The sequence below is a fragment of the Nycticebus coucang genome, chromosome 16 (assembly GCF_027406575.1).
Source record: "Nycticebus coucang isolate mNycCou1 chromosome 16, mNycCou1.pri, whole genome shotgun sequence".
Classification (NCBI taxonomy): Eukaryota; Metazoa; Chordata; class Mammalia; order Primates; family Lorisidae; genus Nycticebus; species Nycticebus coucang.
The window spans coordinates 84991109-85006169 of NC_069795.1; positions in this window are offsets into that span (position 1 = coordinate 84991109).

A 15061-nucleotide genomic window follows, 5' to 3' on the forward strand; every position below is an offset into this window, starting at 1 on the left:
CAACTTAATGGGACATCTCAAGCAACTGGAAAAGGAAGAACATTCCAACCCTAAACCCAGTAGAAGAAAAGAAATAACCAAAATTACAGCAGAATTGAATGAAATTGAGAAGAAATGAATAATACAACAGATCAATAAATCAAAAAGCTGATTTTTTGAAAAGGTCAATAAAATAGATAAAACTTTGGCCAATCTAATTAGAAAAAAAAGAGTAAAATCTCTAATCTCATCAATCAGAAACAACAAAGACGAAATAACAACAGACTCCTCAGAAATCCAAAAACTCCTTAATGAATATTACAAGAAACTTTATTCTCAGAAATATGAAAATCTGAAGGAAATTGACCGATATTTGGAAGTACATCACCTTCCAAGACTTAGCCAGAATCAAGTGGAAATGCTGAACAGGCCCGTATTAAGTTCAGAAATAGTATCAACCATACAAAAGCTCCCTAAAAAGAAAAACCCGGGACCAGATGGTTTCATGTCAGAATTCTACCAAACCTTTAAAGAGGAATTAGTACCTATATTACTCAACCTGTTCCAAAAGGTTGAAAAAGAAGGAAGACTACCCAACATGTTCTATGAAGCAAACATCATCCTGATCCCCAAACCAGGAAAAGACCCAAAAAGAAAAGAAAATTATAGACCGATATCACTAATGAATATAGATGCAAAAATATTCAACAAGATCCTAACAAACAAAACCCAGCAACACATCAAACAAATTATACATCATGACCAAGTTGGTTTTATCCCAGGGTCTCAAGGCTGGTTCAATATACGTAAATCTATAAATGTAATTCAGTACATAAAAAATTAAACAAAGACCATATGATTCTCTCAATTGATGCAGAAAAAGCTTTTGATAATATCCAGCATCCCTTCATGATCAGAACACTTATGAAAATTGGTATAGAAGGGACATTTCTTAAACTGATAGAGGCCATCTACAGCAAACCCACAGCCAATATCATATTGAATGGAGTTAAATTGGAATCATTTCCACTCAGATCAGGAACTAGACAAGGCTGCCCATTGTCTCCATTGCTTTTTAACATTGTAATGGAAGTATTAGCCACTGCAATTAGGGAAGAAAAGGCGATCAAGGGTATCCATATAGGGTCAGAAGAGATCAAACTTTCGCTCTTCGCAGATGATATGATTGTATATCTGGAAAACACTAGGGACTCTATTACAAAACTCTTAGAAGTGATCAAGGAATACAGCAGCGTCTCGGGTTACAAAATCAACATTCATAAATCTGTAGCCTTTATATATACCAACAATAGTCAAGTTGAGAAAACAGTTAAGGACTCTATCCCATTCACAGTAGTGCCAATGAAAATGAAATATTTGGGAATTTATCTAACAAGGGACGTGAAAGATCTCTATAAAGAGAACTATGAAACTTTAAGAAAAGAAATAGCTGAAAATGTCAACAAATGGAAAAACATACCATGCTCATGGCTGGGAAGAATCAACATCATTAAAATGTCCATACTACCCAAAGCAATATATAATTTCAACGCAATCCCTATTAAAGCTCCACTGTCATACTTCAAAGATCTTGAAAAAATAATACTTCGTTTCATATGGAATGAGAAAAAACCCTGAATAGCCAAGACATTACTCAGAGATAAAGACAAAGCAGGAGGAATCACGCTACCAGACCTCAGACTTCACTACAAATCGATATTGATCAATACAGCATGATATTGGCACAAAGACAGAGAAGTAGATGTCTGGAACAGAATAGAGAACCAAGAGATGAATCCAGCTACTTACCGTTATTTAATCTTTGACAAGCCAATTAAAAACATTCAGTGGGGAAAAGATTCCCTATTTAACAAATGGCGCTGGGTGAACTGGCTGGCAACCTGCAGAAGACTGAAACTGGACCCACGCCTTTCACCATTAACTAAGACAGACTCTCACTGGATTAAAGATTTAAACTTAAGATGCAAAACTATAAAAATTCTAGACGAGAGTGCAGGGAAAACCCTTGAAGAAATCGGTCTGGGCGAGTATTTTATGAGGAGGACCCCCTGGGCAATTGAAGCAGCTTCAAAAATACTTCAAAAACTACTGGGACTTGATCAAACTAAAAAGCTTCTGCACAGCCAAGAACATAGTAAGTAAAGCAAGCAAACAGCCCTCAGAATGGGAGAAGATATTTGCAGGTTATGTCTCCAACAAAGGTTTAATAACCAGAATCCACAGAGAACTCAAACACATTAGCAAGAAAAAAACAAGGGATCCCATTGCAGGTGGGCAAGGGATTTGAAGAGAAACTTCTCTGAAGAAGACAGGCACGTGGCCTTCAGACATATGAAAAAATGCTCATTATCTTTAATCATCATGCAAATCAAAACTACTTTGAGATATCATCTAACTCCAGTGAGACTGGCCTATATCACAAAATCTCCAAACCAGAGATGTTGGCGTGGATGTGGGGAAAAGGGAACAATTTTGCACTGCTGGTGGGAATGCAAAATTAATACATTCCTTTTGGAAAGATATATGGAGAACACTTAGAGATCTAAAAATAGAGCTGCCATTCAATCCTGCAATTCCTCTACTGGCATATACCCAGAAGACCAAAAATCACATCATAACAAAGATATTTGTACCAAAATGTTTATTGCAGCCCTATTCATAATTGCTAAGTCATGGAAAAAGCCCAAGTGCCCATCGATCCACGAATGGATGAATAAATTGTGGTATATGTACACCATGGAATATTATGCAGCCTTAAAGAAAGATGGAGACTTTACCTCTTTCATGTTTACATGGATGGAGCTGGAACATATTCTTCTTAGTAAAGTATCTCAAGAATGGAAGAAAAAGTATCCAATGTACTCAGCCCTACTATGAAACTAATTTAGGGCTTTCACATGAAAGCTATAACCCAGTTACAACCTAAGAATAGGGGGAAGGGGAAAAGGGAGTGGAGGGAGGGGGGAGGGGGGTAGAGGGAGGGGGATTAGAGGGATTACATCTGCAGTGCATCTTACAAGGGTATATGTGAAACTTAGTAAATGTGGAATGTAAATGTCTTAGCACAATAACTAAGAAAATGCCAGGAAGGCTATGTTAACCATTGTGATGAAAATATGTCAAACGGTCTATGAAGCTAGTGTATGATGCCCCATGATCATATCTATGTACACAGCTATGATTTAATAAAAAAATAAAAAAAAAAAGACTTGGGAACCTCATGAGTTCCACCCTACCCCTGATAACAGCTGCAAGTGTTTGGGTTTTTTTCTCTAACATCTGGCCGGCCTATGTGTAAACAGAATCACGGGTCATCATGAGGAAAGGATCTGAACACTTCATTTTTCAGTCTCATAAGGATGCAGTGAAATGAGACAGAGTCTGAGTTAGAAAAACACTTTTTAATTTCAAAGGCATGTGGGCAGCAGTTTCCAATGACACTGTGGGACCTCTTACCAATGTGTCCCTTTTCATGCCATGATAGGAAAGGCAGTTAAACACAGGCAGCATTTTCTAGTGGTAAGATCTCTAGATTAATAATTGGATGACTTGGATACTAATTCAGCCTCCATTAATAACCAACTATGAGCCTTTGGGAAAATTATTCCTCCTAAGTCTCATTTCATCATCTGAGTTATAAGATTGTGGAGTCTTCCCTAAGTTTTCACCCAGTGTTACTCTTCAATTTTTCAGCATAATTCTAGGGGTTACCACATTACTATGTTAATTCACCAAGTATATTCCTAGCCACTGTCTCTCCCTTTGTCTACGTGACACTTTAAGGGTTATCAGCACCTCCAAATTTTTTATGTCAAGTAAGTTTCCCCTTGTCTTAATGCTAAACACCATGGTAGGACTAACGTCAGCACTAAAGATAAAATTTAATCTATCAATTATTGTTTCTGTTCCAAAAGCTAATTATTTAAAGCAGGAACATCTCCTTGTTGGAAATTATAAGCAGATTATTTTCTGAATCTGACTCATAATGTGAAAAGTATGACTTTGATATTTAAATATACTTTTAAAATTTCAATACCTTTTCTTCTCCTAAAAAGTGGATCATGATAAAGTTCTTGTTTAAATACAAGCATATGACTAACTTAGATCAATGAAATGCAAACTAAATAATGTACTATGAATTTACAAATATACCTTGAATGCTAAGAAGAGAATGTCGACTTCATTTAGTAGGCAATGAATGGCAGGTGAAGGTTTTTAACCAAAGAAGTAATACAAATCTGAAATTAGAAATTGAGTTATTCCAAGAAATTACTCTTTGTAAACCACCAATTAAGCTGTAGAATTCCAAAATTTATGCTCGTTTCACTAAACTCCATTTCCTTTCCTTAAATATTATTATTATTATTAATTTGTCATATGATGATGGCATTTTAGGCTGAAGCTACCAAAGAAATTGAAAAGGAGGGAATGAGAAATGGAATGCAAGAAGACTTCATGGAATGGATACATCTTATTTGGGGTGGTATATGGAGGTAGTTCAGAATTTCCCATAGTGGAAACCATCTCTCAGAAAGACCCCAATTTCCCTTTTCTTTCTTTCAGAGTTTCAGGTAGCTCCACTTCCAAGATGGCTGAGAATGTTGGGTCTCACACTCATCCAGCAGAGGGCGGTCTTAGAGCAGGATTGAGGATGGCTGTGGGAATGTCTGGGAGGACAATCTCAGCCCCCACCAGCAGGCTGGTTTGGCAAGTACCTTCTGTGCTGACCTAAAAACAGATCATTGGTCCTTGCCTTGCTTTATAGAATTCTGTTCTTATTCTAGTTAAATTCTATTGAAGACCCCATTTTCCACCTTTACCTCTCTGACCCTTATTGAGAAAAAAAATGACTAACTGATTCTCAAGAAATAGAAGATAAGAAATAAGATATCCAGGCAATTGCACAGAAGAGCTACCAAGGACTGAAATTAGGAAAAGGTTAGCCAAGGTAGGTTTATGTCAGAGGCAGACAAATCTGCTTAAGCAAGATCACCTATCTACTTCTCTCTACTTCATCATCCAGAAAGGAATTCATTTTTTTTTAATGTGGTGGCAGATATCACATGTATTATGTACCCAAATAATGCTACAAAACAGGCAACTGGCCTTCTTTATGTAGGTACTGCATCTGTGGTTTCAACCAATTGTGAATAAAAAACATTGGGAAAAAATGGATGGTTGTGTCTGTACTGAACATCTACAGACCTTTTCCTTGTCATCATCTCCTAACTGCTACAGTATAACAATTACTTACATAGCATTGGCATTTTATTGGATATCGTGAATAATCTAGGGATGATTTAAAGCATATAGGAAAATATGTGCAGGTTATAGGCAAGTACTATACATTTATGTAAGGGACTTAAGCATTGGTGGATTTTGGTATCCACAGAGTATTCTGGAATCAACCCTTCACAGATACTGAGTGATCACTGTACTAGGAATGGATAGCAGAAATCCATGAAGGTTTTTGAGCCCAAGAATGATTGATGTAAGCAAGTCTTAACAACTGGGTCACCTAGCAAAAGATTTATCCATTGCAACCTAGAGACTGTGCTCCAACTTGTAGCAAAAAAGAAAAAAAAAAGGGCACCAAGGAGCAGTAGAGATCTGAATTGCATCCCTGGTTTCAAGGTGTCTTTGGCAAGGTTTCTTGGTTAAGTCATTTTAAGTCTCAGTTTCCTTGTCTGTCAAGTATGGGAAGTACGGGAGCTGAACCACATACTCTGTCAAATTCATTTCCCTTTTTATATTCTGAGTTTATGAGTTGCTAGCATTTTAGAATTATAATTTAATTTTTTCCTTAGGGAATCTAAACAAGGCAAGTGAAGGGTAGTTGAACATTCATTCATTCATTCTTTAGGGGATAGACTTGTTCTTTGGGGAGCAAAAGAGCTTGTTCTCAGAGATGTCCAGCCATATCCCACCCCCCAATCTATTCATGGTATATGCCCTTCATTTATCAGCAGTTGGGGTGTGGTATGGGAATCAAAGGTAAGAAAGGGGGGCATCAGTTTCTCAGCTGGTTTATAGACTCCAAGGTGGAAGAGTAGAGTTAAGTCAGCCAATCAGCGTAGATTCTGACTCCTCAGCAAGTAGAATGTGATCACTTGAAGACAACTCTTCCCTGTCATTCAGCGAATGCTGAGAGGTAGCTCTAGAGGCCACATGGTAATTGGTAGAATAAACCTGGACTATGTGGCCCTTATAGGCTAAATGAAATTTCCACCACAAAACCCTCTCACTTGCTAATCCCCATAACCCTACCAGATCTATTTAGATTTTCTTCTGAACAGTTTTTCTTCGCTTATCATTGGGTTCTTGCACTGCTCAGAAAAAATAATAGTCCCTTTGGCCCTTCTCACGCAAAACTGCCCCTCAAATGTAGGGGCACCAAATCAATAGTTTCAGTGGAAACTGCTTTCACCTATCATGCTCTGAAATTTAGGTATTTTGCTTCAATTAGGGTCTTAGGAGAACTTCAGTTCATTATTCATACATGGATTTATAATTTATTTCTTCATTTTATGCACTAACATGAATCTAATTGAACCTTTATTGATTTATTTACTTATTTATATAAACTGACTTGAAAAACTATTTGAGGAAGCCTACAATAAAATATACACATATTTTAAAACCCAACTATTAAACAAGAGCATAAATGTGATTATCCCCAAACCTAAGGACGCTATTGCAAACCTCAATATAACTTCCCCCACCCAATTTTTTTAGTGATATTTTCTTTTTCACTATGTGAGTTCACTGAAGAAAATGTTTGAATCTTTACATAAAGGGCACTAAATAACTCAGACACCATCTTGATTGTACCATTATAAGAACAGTCTACATGCCAATCTTCTAGCAAATGTCAAAGGTATAGCACCAAATTATACTTCTAAAGCAGAATTCTGAGGCTACCAAGCCACACACGGTCCTCATTGGGATAAGATTTCCTGGAAATCTAATATAAGATAGGGAAGGATCTGGAACATCTTGAGAAACTGCTGATTAGCAGGACCCCCAATGCAATCTTTTCAAACATCAGCAGGTTTGCCTGGACTAGGAAGCAGATAGCTGACAAGTCTAGAACCTGGCCAGGCCCTGACATGCAGATGTGCTGGGCTGCAACCTAAACAAAGTTAAAACAGTGAGTCCTTTAAGATCTGCCTGAGACCTTGAGACTGGCCAGGCTTCCTGCATGAAGAACAAGGTGGTTGGGGTGGGCTTTCTGTCTAATAGGGAAGTTACCTCAACCCACCCTTCCTCCCCCAAGCTCTTTCCTTATGGTCTTTCCCGTAAATCACAGCACATTAATACAATTGAGGGCTTAACTCATTTATTTCACAGAGATGGAAACTGAAGCTCAGAGAGAGGGGAGTAACCATTTGTTTAGGAGTGACAGACCTCAGCTCCAGGTTCTGCCTCCCCACAGACAGGTGTGTCTCGTGGAAACATGTGCTGTGCCCTTGCTCAGTCCCCTCCACAGACTTCTCACGGCCCTTCGAGGAAGTCCAAACGCCCCAGCCTGGCGTTGAAGCCCTCCATAGAACAACCCTGTTTGCTGTTCACTCCTCTCTCTTACGTTCCCCTGCCTGACGGCTGGCTGGTGATCTCTTCACATGACTTGTGCTCCCGCTCCCACGGACCAGACTCATTCCAGCCCCTGTCTTGAGATGAATTCTGGTTTCTGGGAGGCTGTTCTCAGTGAACTGGGGTGTGTAAAACTAAAGTAGCATCACAAACTGGACTCACATTCCCCCCATGTGTGCCTCTCCAGAGAGTCAAAAACACATTTATAGTTTCTTTTTATTTTTAATAATTTCATGTGTGTAATTAGCAAGGACTCTGAAAGCTTCAGCCCCCTCCTATGTGGTAGAAATGGCAAATAGGCCCATTTTATAGGGGAGATGGAGGAAGTGAGACCCAATGCCCAGAAAGGGCATATGATTCACCCTCCAGCAAGCAGTGAGTCAGAAGAGGAGAAGAGGACCCAGGCTTCACTGACGCTGGAGCTGGTGCTCTGTGCACAAGGCCAGGCATCTGCCTGCTGTGATTTCCAAATGCTTGATAACTTCATAAAAAAGTCAACAAACACACTAACAGGCTTACTTTTGAGTAAGTTTTTTTTTTTATTATTATGTAAAAGGGCAAGGAACTTTATCTTTCATGACCTCTAACACAACCTAGAATGTTAACTACATACTTTATAATAAAGGAGCTTTGAGCTTTCCAAGTTGTGACCTTCTCCTAAGGCAACTATGTAAATAAAGGTAATTCTGGAGAACTGTACTGTCAAAGACTTTGGGCAAAGCCAAAAATCCAGGTGAAGTTGGGGATGGCATACCCACAGGCCAGGTTCTGACCTCTTCATTCTTTTTTTTTTTTTTCTTTATTTCAAATTAATATAAGGGCACAAAGTTTTTAGGTTACACTGTTCTCACTTCAAAGGTAAAGTTCAAGTTGTAGAGGAGCTCCCATAGCATTTAACATTTATTTCCCGTATCCAGTGGCTGTCCTAGAGTTTGGGGGCTGAGTACAAGGGGAAAGGTTATGGTGAGTGACTTCTTGTTGGATCAGAGCATTTTAAAGTCCTGGCAAGACTTGTCAAAAAGAAAGTGACAATAGGTCCTTCTGTAGTCAATTCCCCAGGGAAGAGAAGAGGAACAAATGGTAGCATGCCTGGGAGGCAGGGTGGAAGGAGGAGGGCTGAGCTCCCCAGGGAACTGGGTAAGAAATAGCTCTTAAATGCTTCTCAAGGCAGTTTACCACATTGACCAAGGCCCTGAGAATTTGCCAGGTACTTGGATAGAGACTCTAAGTAAAATAACCATATGATTTGTTATCCAAACCAGAACACTTCAGGGGAATAATTAATTGTACCAGGACAAAAAACAAAATGGGAAGACAAATCAGGATGTATGGTCATCTTAGCCATCAGGGTTGAGATCAATAACAAAGGATTTGTGTCCACAGAGAAATGTCCCCTGCATAAGCGGGATCCAACATACACAAAAATGGCATAACCCAAGGTTGGGTGGGTATGTGGAGATATGATGAAAAAGTCCCAAAGAAGAGTTGAAAGAGCTCACATCTAGATTATCAGAGTTGGCATTTGAGTTGAATTTTGAGGGATGCAAAGAATTAGAATATGTAGCAAAGAAAGGCCAAATAGAGATCATCAAATTCAGATTTGATGATTTAAAAGACGTTTTGGCTGGGAGTGATGGCTCACACCTATAATCCTAGCACTCGGGGAGATTGAAGTAGGAGTTCAAAACTAGTCTAAGCAACATAGCAAGACCACCACATCTCTACTAAACAGAAAAAAGTCAGCTGGGCTTGGTGGCACACTTATAGTCCTGGCTCTTCAGGAGGCTAAGGCCGGAGTATTGCTTAAACCTGGGAGTTTGAGGTTGCTTTGGGCTATAATGATGCCACCACACTCTAGCCTGGGGGATAGAGTGAGACCCTGTCTCAAAATGCTACTACTACTCATAATAAAATAATAAATAAATACAATACTTTAAGAAGCCTCTGCTAGGCTGAGTGGCAGGGGAGGCTGGGGCTTCCACGCAGAGGGAAAAGGCAGAGAGATCTGATGTGGCCACAGCGGAAGGCATAGTAAGACCAAGAAGAGATGAGGCAGGAACGGTGCTGATGCCAGGTCGGGCTTTGTTTTAATTCTCTAGACACCACCAGGGACAAACTGCCCTCTTTTCAGAAATGCGGTTGCACAAACCAGTTTTCCCAGTCCTGCACTTCTGTCGAGACTGCTCAGACCCACATCTCACCACCTGCTGCTAAGTTTCACCAGGCTGACCTGCCATCTCACCTCCCAGGGGGAAGGGAGTCTGATTTGAGGAACTGCACCACGGCTCCTGGTTTCAGCACCCAAAACTTTCTCTCTCTAGCCACTGGAGAAGTGGGCTAGGACATGAGGGGGAAGTGTCTGTTTTTGGCCCTCCAACAGCAGAGGGTGGATTTCTGGGGCTATCCCCTTGTGAATATTCAAACCTCTGAAACTTCCTTGTGAGACTACTTAAAATTCCCGTTTCCTGGGAGTGCACACAAACCCTGGGAACTTTAAACCTTGGGGGCTTTCAGAGGGGTGAACGTCAAAGCGTCAGGAAGGGATTTTCTCATGTGGGCCCCACTATTTTGTGAGGTCCGTAGGAAAGGTGTTATTATAGTGGACAATTAAGTAGGGAATTAAAGAGCAGAGAAATGAGCGACCTACCCAAAGACACATAGCGAGCGACATCGCTAGGACTTGAGCTCAAGTCTCCTGATGCAAAGCGACAGCTCTGTATTCGTGGGCCTACCTCGCAGCCGCTCTCAGAAAGTCGGAGAGGAAGGGGACCAAGGGGCAGGGGGAGGAATAAGAGGCCGGGGAGCAGAGGAGGGGAGAGATGGCAAGATCCTTCACTACTGGTGAAGGACCTAGGATCTCCTCCCTTCACCCCAACCCCCGCCCCGAGGCCTCTATCTCCTCTCCCCTAGGAATCGGGTCCCAGCTGTGCATTGGGGAAGGGATGCCGGGCGCCGGCGTGGCCTGGTCGGCTGCGAGGCCTTTCAAAGGCCGCTGGTAAACTGGTAAATACCGCTGTGGCGCAGGGGCTCGTGCGGAGAGGTGAGGGCCCCGGCCAGAAGGGGGAGCCGGGCCTGCCTCTGCTGCCTAGAAATCAAAGCGGCCAACCTGGGGCTTTTTCTTCCCTCACACTGAGGCACTTTTATTGGTGAGATGAAGGGAGTCAGAGCGGGCCTTACAGTCCCGGCTTTGCTTTTGGAGGTTAATGACCCAGTTAGCAGCTCTTGGCTGCGTTTCCGACATTTTGCAGACATCAAGCCCCGCGTCTCTGCCAAGTACATTCTGTTCTCTGGAGCTCATCCAGTGCATCTCAGATTACTATGTAATGCGACAAAGAGGGAGAGGTGGCTGGGAGGGGCAGAGGGAGCCGGGCGGGGAGGAGAGAGGGCGGGACGCCGGAGCCTTCGGGGAGGAGGAGAGGATGCCACTCTAAATATAGCTGCCCTCCTGGAAACGCACCCTTCGAGGTGCTTATTTGCTGCACAAGAGTGATTCCAAAGTGAGGGTACGATGGGTCCTGTCGTCCATGAATCCTAGGACGGCGAGAGCCAAGCTCCGGAGGGGGCGTGGATGCAGAGCCACCGCCGGAGCGGACCTTGGGAGACTCCAGGCCGGAACCGCGAGGCTGGAGTCCGAGGGGGCGGGGGAATAGGGCGGGGCTAGAGCGTGGCCCCGCCTCCTGGGACGCCCCTCCCCCACCTCCGAGGCTCCAGCCCGCGGGCTAATTATAGAAGTGAATGGAAAGAGGCCGCTTTTGAATGATAGTGTTGCTCGCGCTGCCGTTGCAGGCTGAGGAGCAGGTGCTGCCCTCCTAGATGCAAAGTGATTTACTTAGAAACCCTCTGTCACGCACGCACAATTACTGAGGTACACGAATCCTCTCGCTCTCTCTGGTGGTAGATTCCAGAATTGGTTTCAGAGGACTTTAGAGTCCTTCGACCCGAGCCAGTACAAAGACTAGGGGACTTTTCCTACCTCTTTCACCATCGTCCTTAGACATCTCCCAGGTGTTTACAAGCTATTGGAAAGTAGCATTGTGTTTTACAAATGGAGAAACTGAGGCGGGGAGAGGCGCTGGCTAGGGCGCGACCCAAAGCCCGTGGTGAGTCAGTGTCCGCTGAGATAAAGGAGGGGCTGGTCTCCTGACAGCCCCTCCATTTGCCTCAGGGGGTTGGGATCTGAAGGACGTCTCCCTACCCCACCACTAATTTCCAGGCATGGACCTCTCCGCTATGAGTATCCTCCATCTTTCCTGGCTCAGCATCTCCCGCTCCAATCTCCCCTCCCATTCCCACAAGAAAACTTGCTAAAACGGACTGATTTTCATTGTTAATAGTGCAAGCCTGGAAAGTGGGTAACCTCAACAACCATGCCCCTTCCGGTTCTGTGTGAGTCAATCTGAAGGACCCTCTGTCAGCACAATCCTCTTAGTAGGAACTACAGACAGGGAAAAACCTAGACTTGCCTCAGCATCTCACACACACCTAGTGCTCACAGCCAAGTATTTGCATGAACGTGATGACCTATGCCACAAACACAGAGAAGAGTCCATCCCATTTAACAGAATCCCTGTAGAGACAGAGGCTTAGAGGGAGGAAGTGATTTGCACACAATCATCTGCTGATGAGTAGCCAACTTGGGAGGCAAAACCTAGGCCCTCACCCCCATCGTGGGCTATGTCCAGTACTCACAGTGGGATCAGCAAGGGAGCAGAAATGCACTCAGTAATGGAAAGGGATTGCTGAAAGTGACCCAGGCATCCCATTCTGGCCACTGGCCTCTTCTCCCTGTCGCTCTGGGCCACCCCTCCCACATTTGTCCACAATATTAAACTGGGCCTGGACAGCTGCTGTCTTCTCTGCAAACAGAAGTCCCCAATCCCAGTCACTGCATCCAACTTCAAACAACAAGGCCAATCCCACTTACCACCTGAACCTACATGCCTCTCCTCACCTTTGCTCACCACTTCGGACTTTATTTTTGCTTATGATACTCTGCGGTATTCCTTTCACCTCAAGATAAGGCAGATGGTTAAAGAGGCAGCATCAAACAACATACTGAAAAAAAGAAGAGAGAGAGAATAGCTGTGAAGAATAATAGTTTTTTATTTGCCTCTTGAAAGTAAAGACTGTTTCTGTAAGTCCCCACCGTGTCCGACCTAACAAGGTCCAGTCCCAATGCACTAAGCATAGGAGACAACCAGAAATGTTAAAGAATCATGTCTCTTTCACAGGTCTGTAGAAAATTGGATATACCTAGGCTGGTCATACTCATGTTCCTCTGATAAAATAGATGAATGGCTTAGAATGTGGGCTTTGCATCCACAAGCTCAGGCTTTGCACTGACTAGTACAATATTGACAAGTTAGTTTGTTGCTCTTAGTCTCTGTTTTCTCATCTGTAAAATGAGCATGTTTGTACCTCATAGAAGCAGTACTGAGCCGTGCTGGCAGTGCTGAGTCAGGAATAAAGGGGAATGGTAGTCTCTACAATCAGGTTACCTAATTTGGAATATGAATTCAGCTATGGAACTTGGACAAATTTTTTTAACCTCCATGTGCCTCAATTTCTTCATGTATAAAATAAGGAAAATAACTGTATTGATGTATGAATTAAATTAGTTAATAGATGTAAAGAACTAGAAATAGTGCCTAGCACAGAATAAATGCTCAGTACAGATGGCTATTGTATTGACTAGAACTGGGTGAGGATTGAACAATGTAATATGCAGAAACTTCATAGCATGATGCCTCTCGTTATGACCATAGAATCAGCACTCAGTAAATAAATATTTCTTCCTTCCCCTATAAAATGGGATTGTAATAGTTCTTCTCACTCAAGGTTTTCTAAGAATTAAACATATATGAACACTTTCTGTAGAGCATATAAGTTTGTTCACACACATTATTATTAACACTATTATTGGGTGGGTCACTGATTCAACAAATATCGTTATGTGTTAACTGTGCCTCTGTATATTTGAGATATAGAAGTAAATAATACCCATGCTTTCAAAGTGGGGATGGGTAGAAAGGGCTTAGCACAGATACACAAATAACTACATAACACCAGGCAGAGGGGGAGGAGCGCTTCTGCACAATAAACCAAATGCCACCAAGCAGCAGGGAAGGGCACGGCAGATGCCCCCAGGTGGAGGCAGGAGCTCAGGAATGGCCACAGTGAGGGTACAGGAGCACAAATGGGGTCCGCGAGAATTAGCAGGAAGGACTTGGACATGTGGAGATAGACGTGACAGAAATTCATGGTAAAGGGTGAAGCAAGACCAGGGACCATGCAAAAGCAGGAAAGGTGAGGGAGTGTTTAGAGAGCTGACCCCCGGAGTGAGAAAGCAGACCTGGGGAACAAGGAGGCCCGTGTCCTGGAAAGCCAGGACAAGCCCAGGGGAACCATGTGATTCTCACTAAGGACATGGAGGGTACATGTACTAAACACAGTCCTGGGAAGATGACTAGCAGTGAAGCTGAAGAATCTCACGTGTTGGATGTGGAGACAGACTGGAGAAATGTTGCACTGGGTCCAGATCTGGCAGAAATCCTCACAGTTCCGCAGCTCCTTCACAGCACCTCTCAGATTTCATAATTGTATATTTACTTACATGTTTCATCCTTTACAAGGGCCTGTAAGCTCCATAAAGCTGGAAATGAGAGTCCTTCCTTCTTTACACACCCTCAGGGCTTTCCACACTGACCCCCAGCAGGAGCTCAGCAACCACTCAAAGAGCAAAGGAATGCTTCTGTGATCCCACGGCCAAAAGTGGCCAAAGATTCCCCAAGGAGGCCATCCATGCCTACCTTTAACTGCAGCAAACAGGTGGCCCCAGCATAATGTAGAAGAGTTTAAATTTCACTAAACAGGAATACAGGACTTTTTCATGATCTTTCAAATTATGTACTGTCTTCCTAGAGAATAAAATCAGAAAGAACTGTGGAAAGGGGAAAAATTGAAACCTGAAGCAGAAATAATATCCCTCCTGCGACTCTCTGTCTTTTAATTATTTTAATTAGCCATCTTCTGTTTTCAGTCCTCCCTTTTTCAAAAAGGAAAAAGAAAAGAAAGGAAAGAAAGAGAAAGAGAGAGAGAAAAGAACAGAAACTTGCCCAAGAAAGCTATGAGTGTGGGTAACTGCTTTTGCCTTCTAATGCCCTCTATGACCTGGATCCCTTCCCAGCTCAAGTTGGGAAACAGAATAGAAATCCAACTGGTTTCAGTTGTTAAGGATTTGGAACAAGCAGCTGATAGAAGCTTTGTCCACTGTCCTGTCCTGACCTTCTTTAAATTATCAATGTCATTTATCTGTCTTCATTCCACTTGGGAATGCAATTTGGTGCTGTGTTTCTTGAATGGAAGTGCAGAATGCTGGAGTGGTAAAAACAGAACAAACAGGGCTTATCTAAGTCAACCCCTTGATGATATAAAAGATAAAACTGGGAAAAGAGGAAGGGAATGCCTT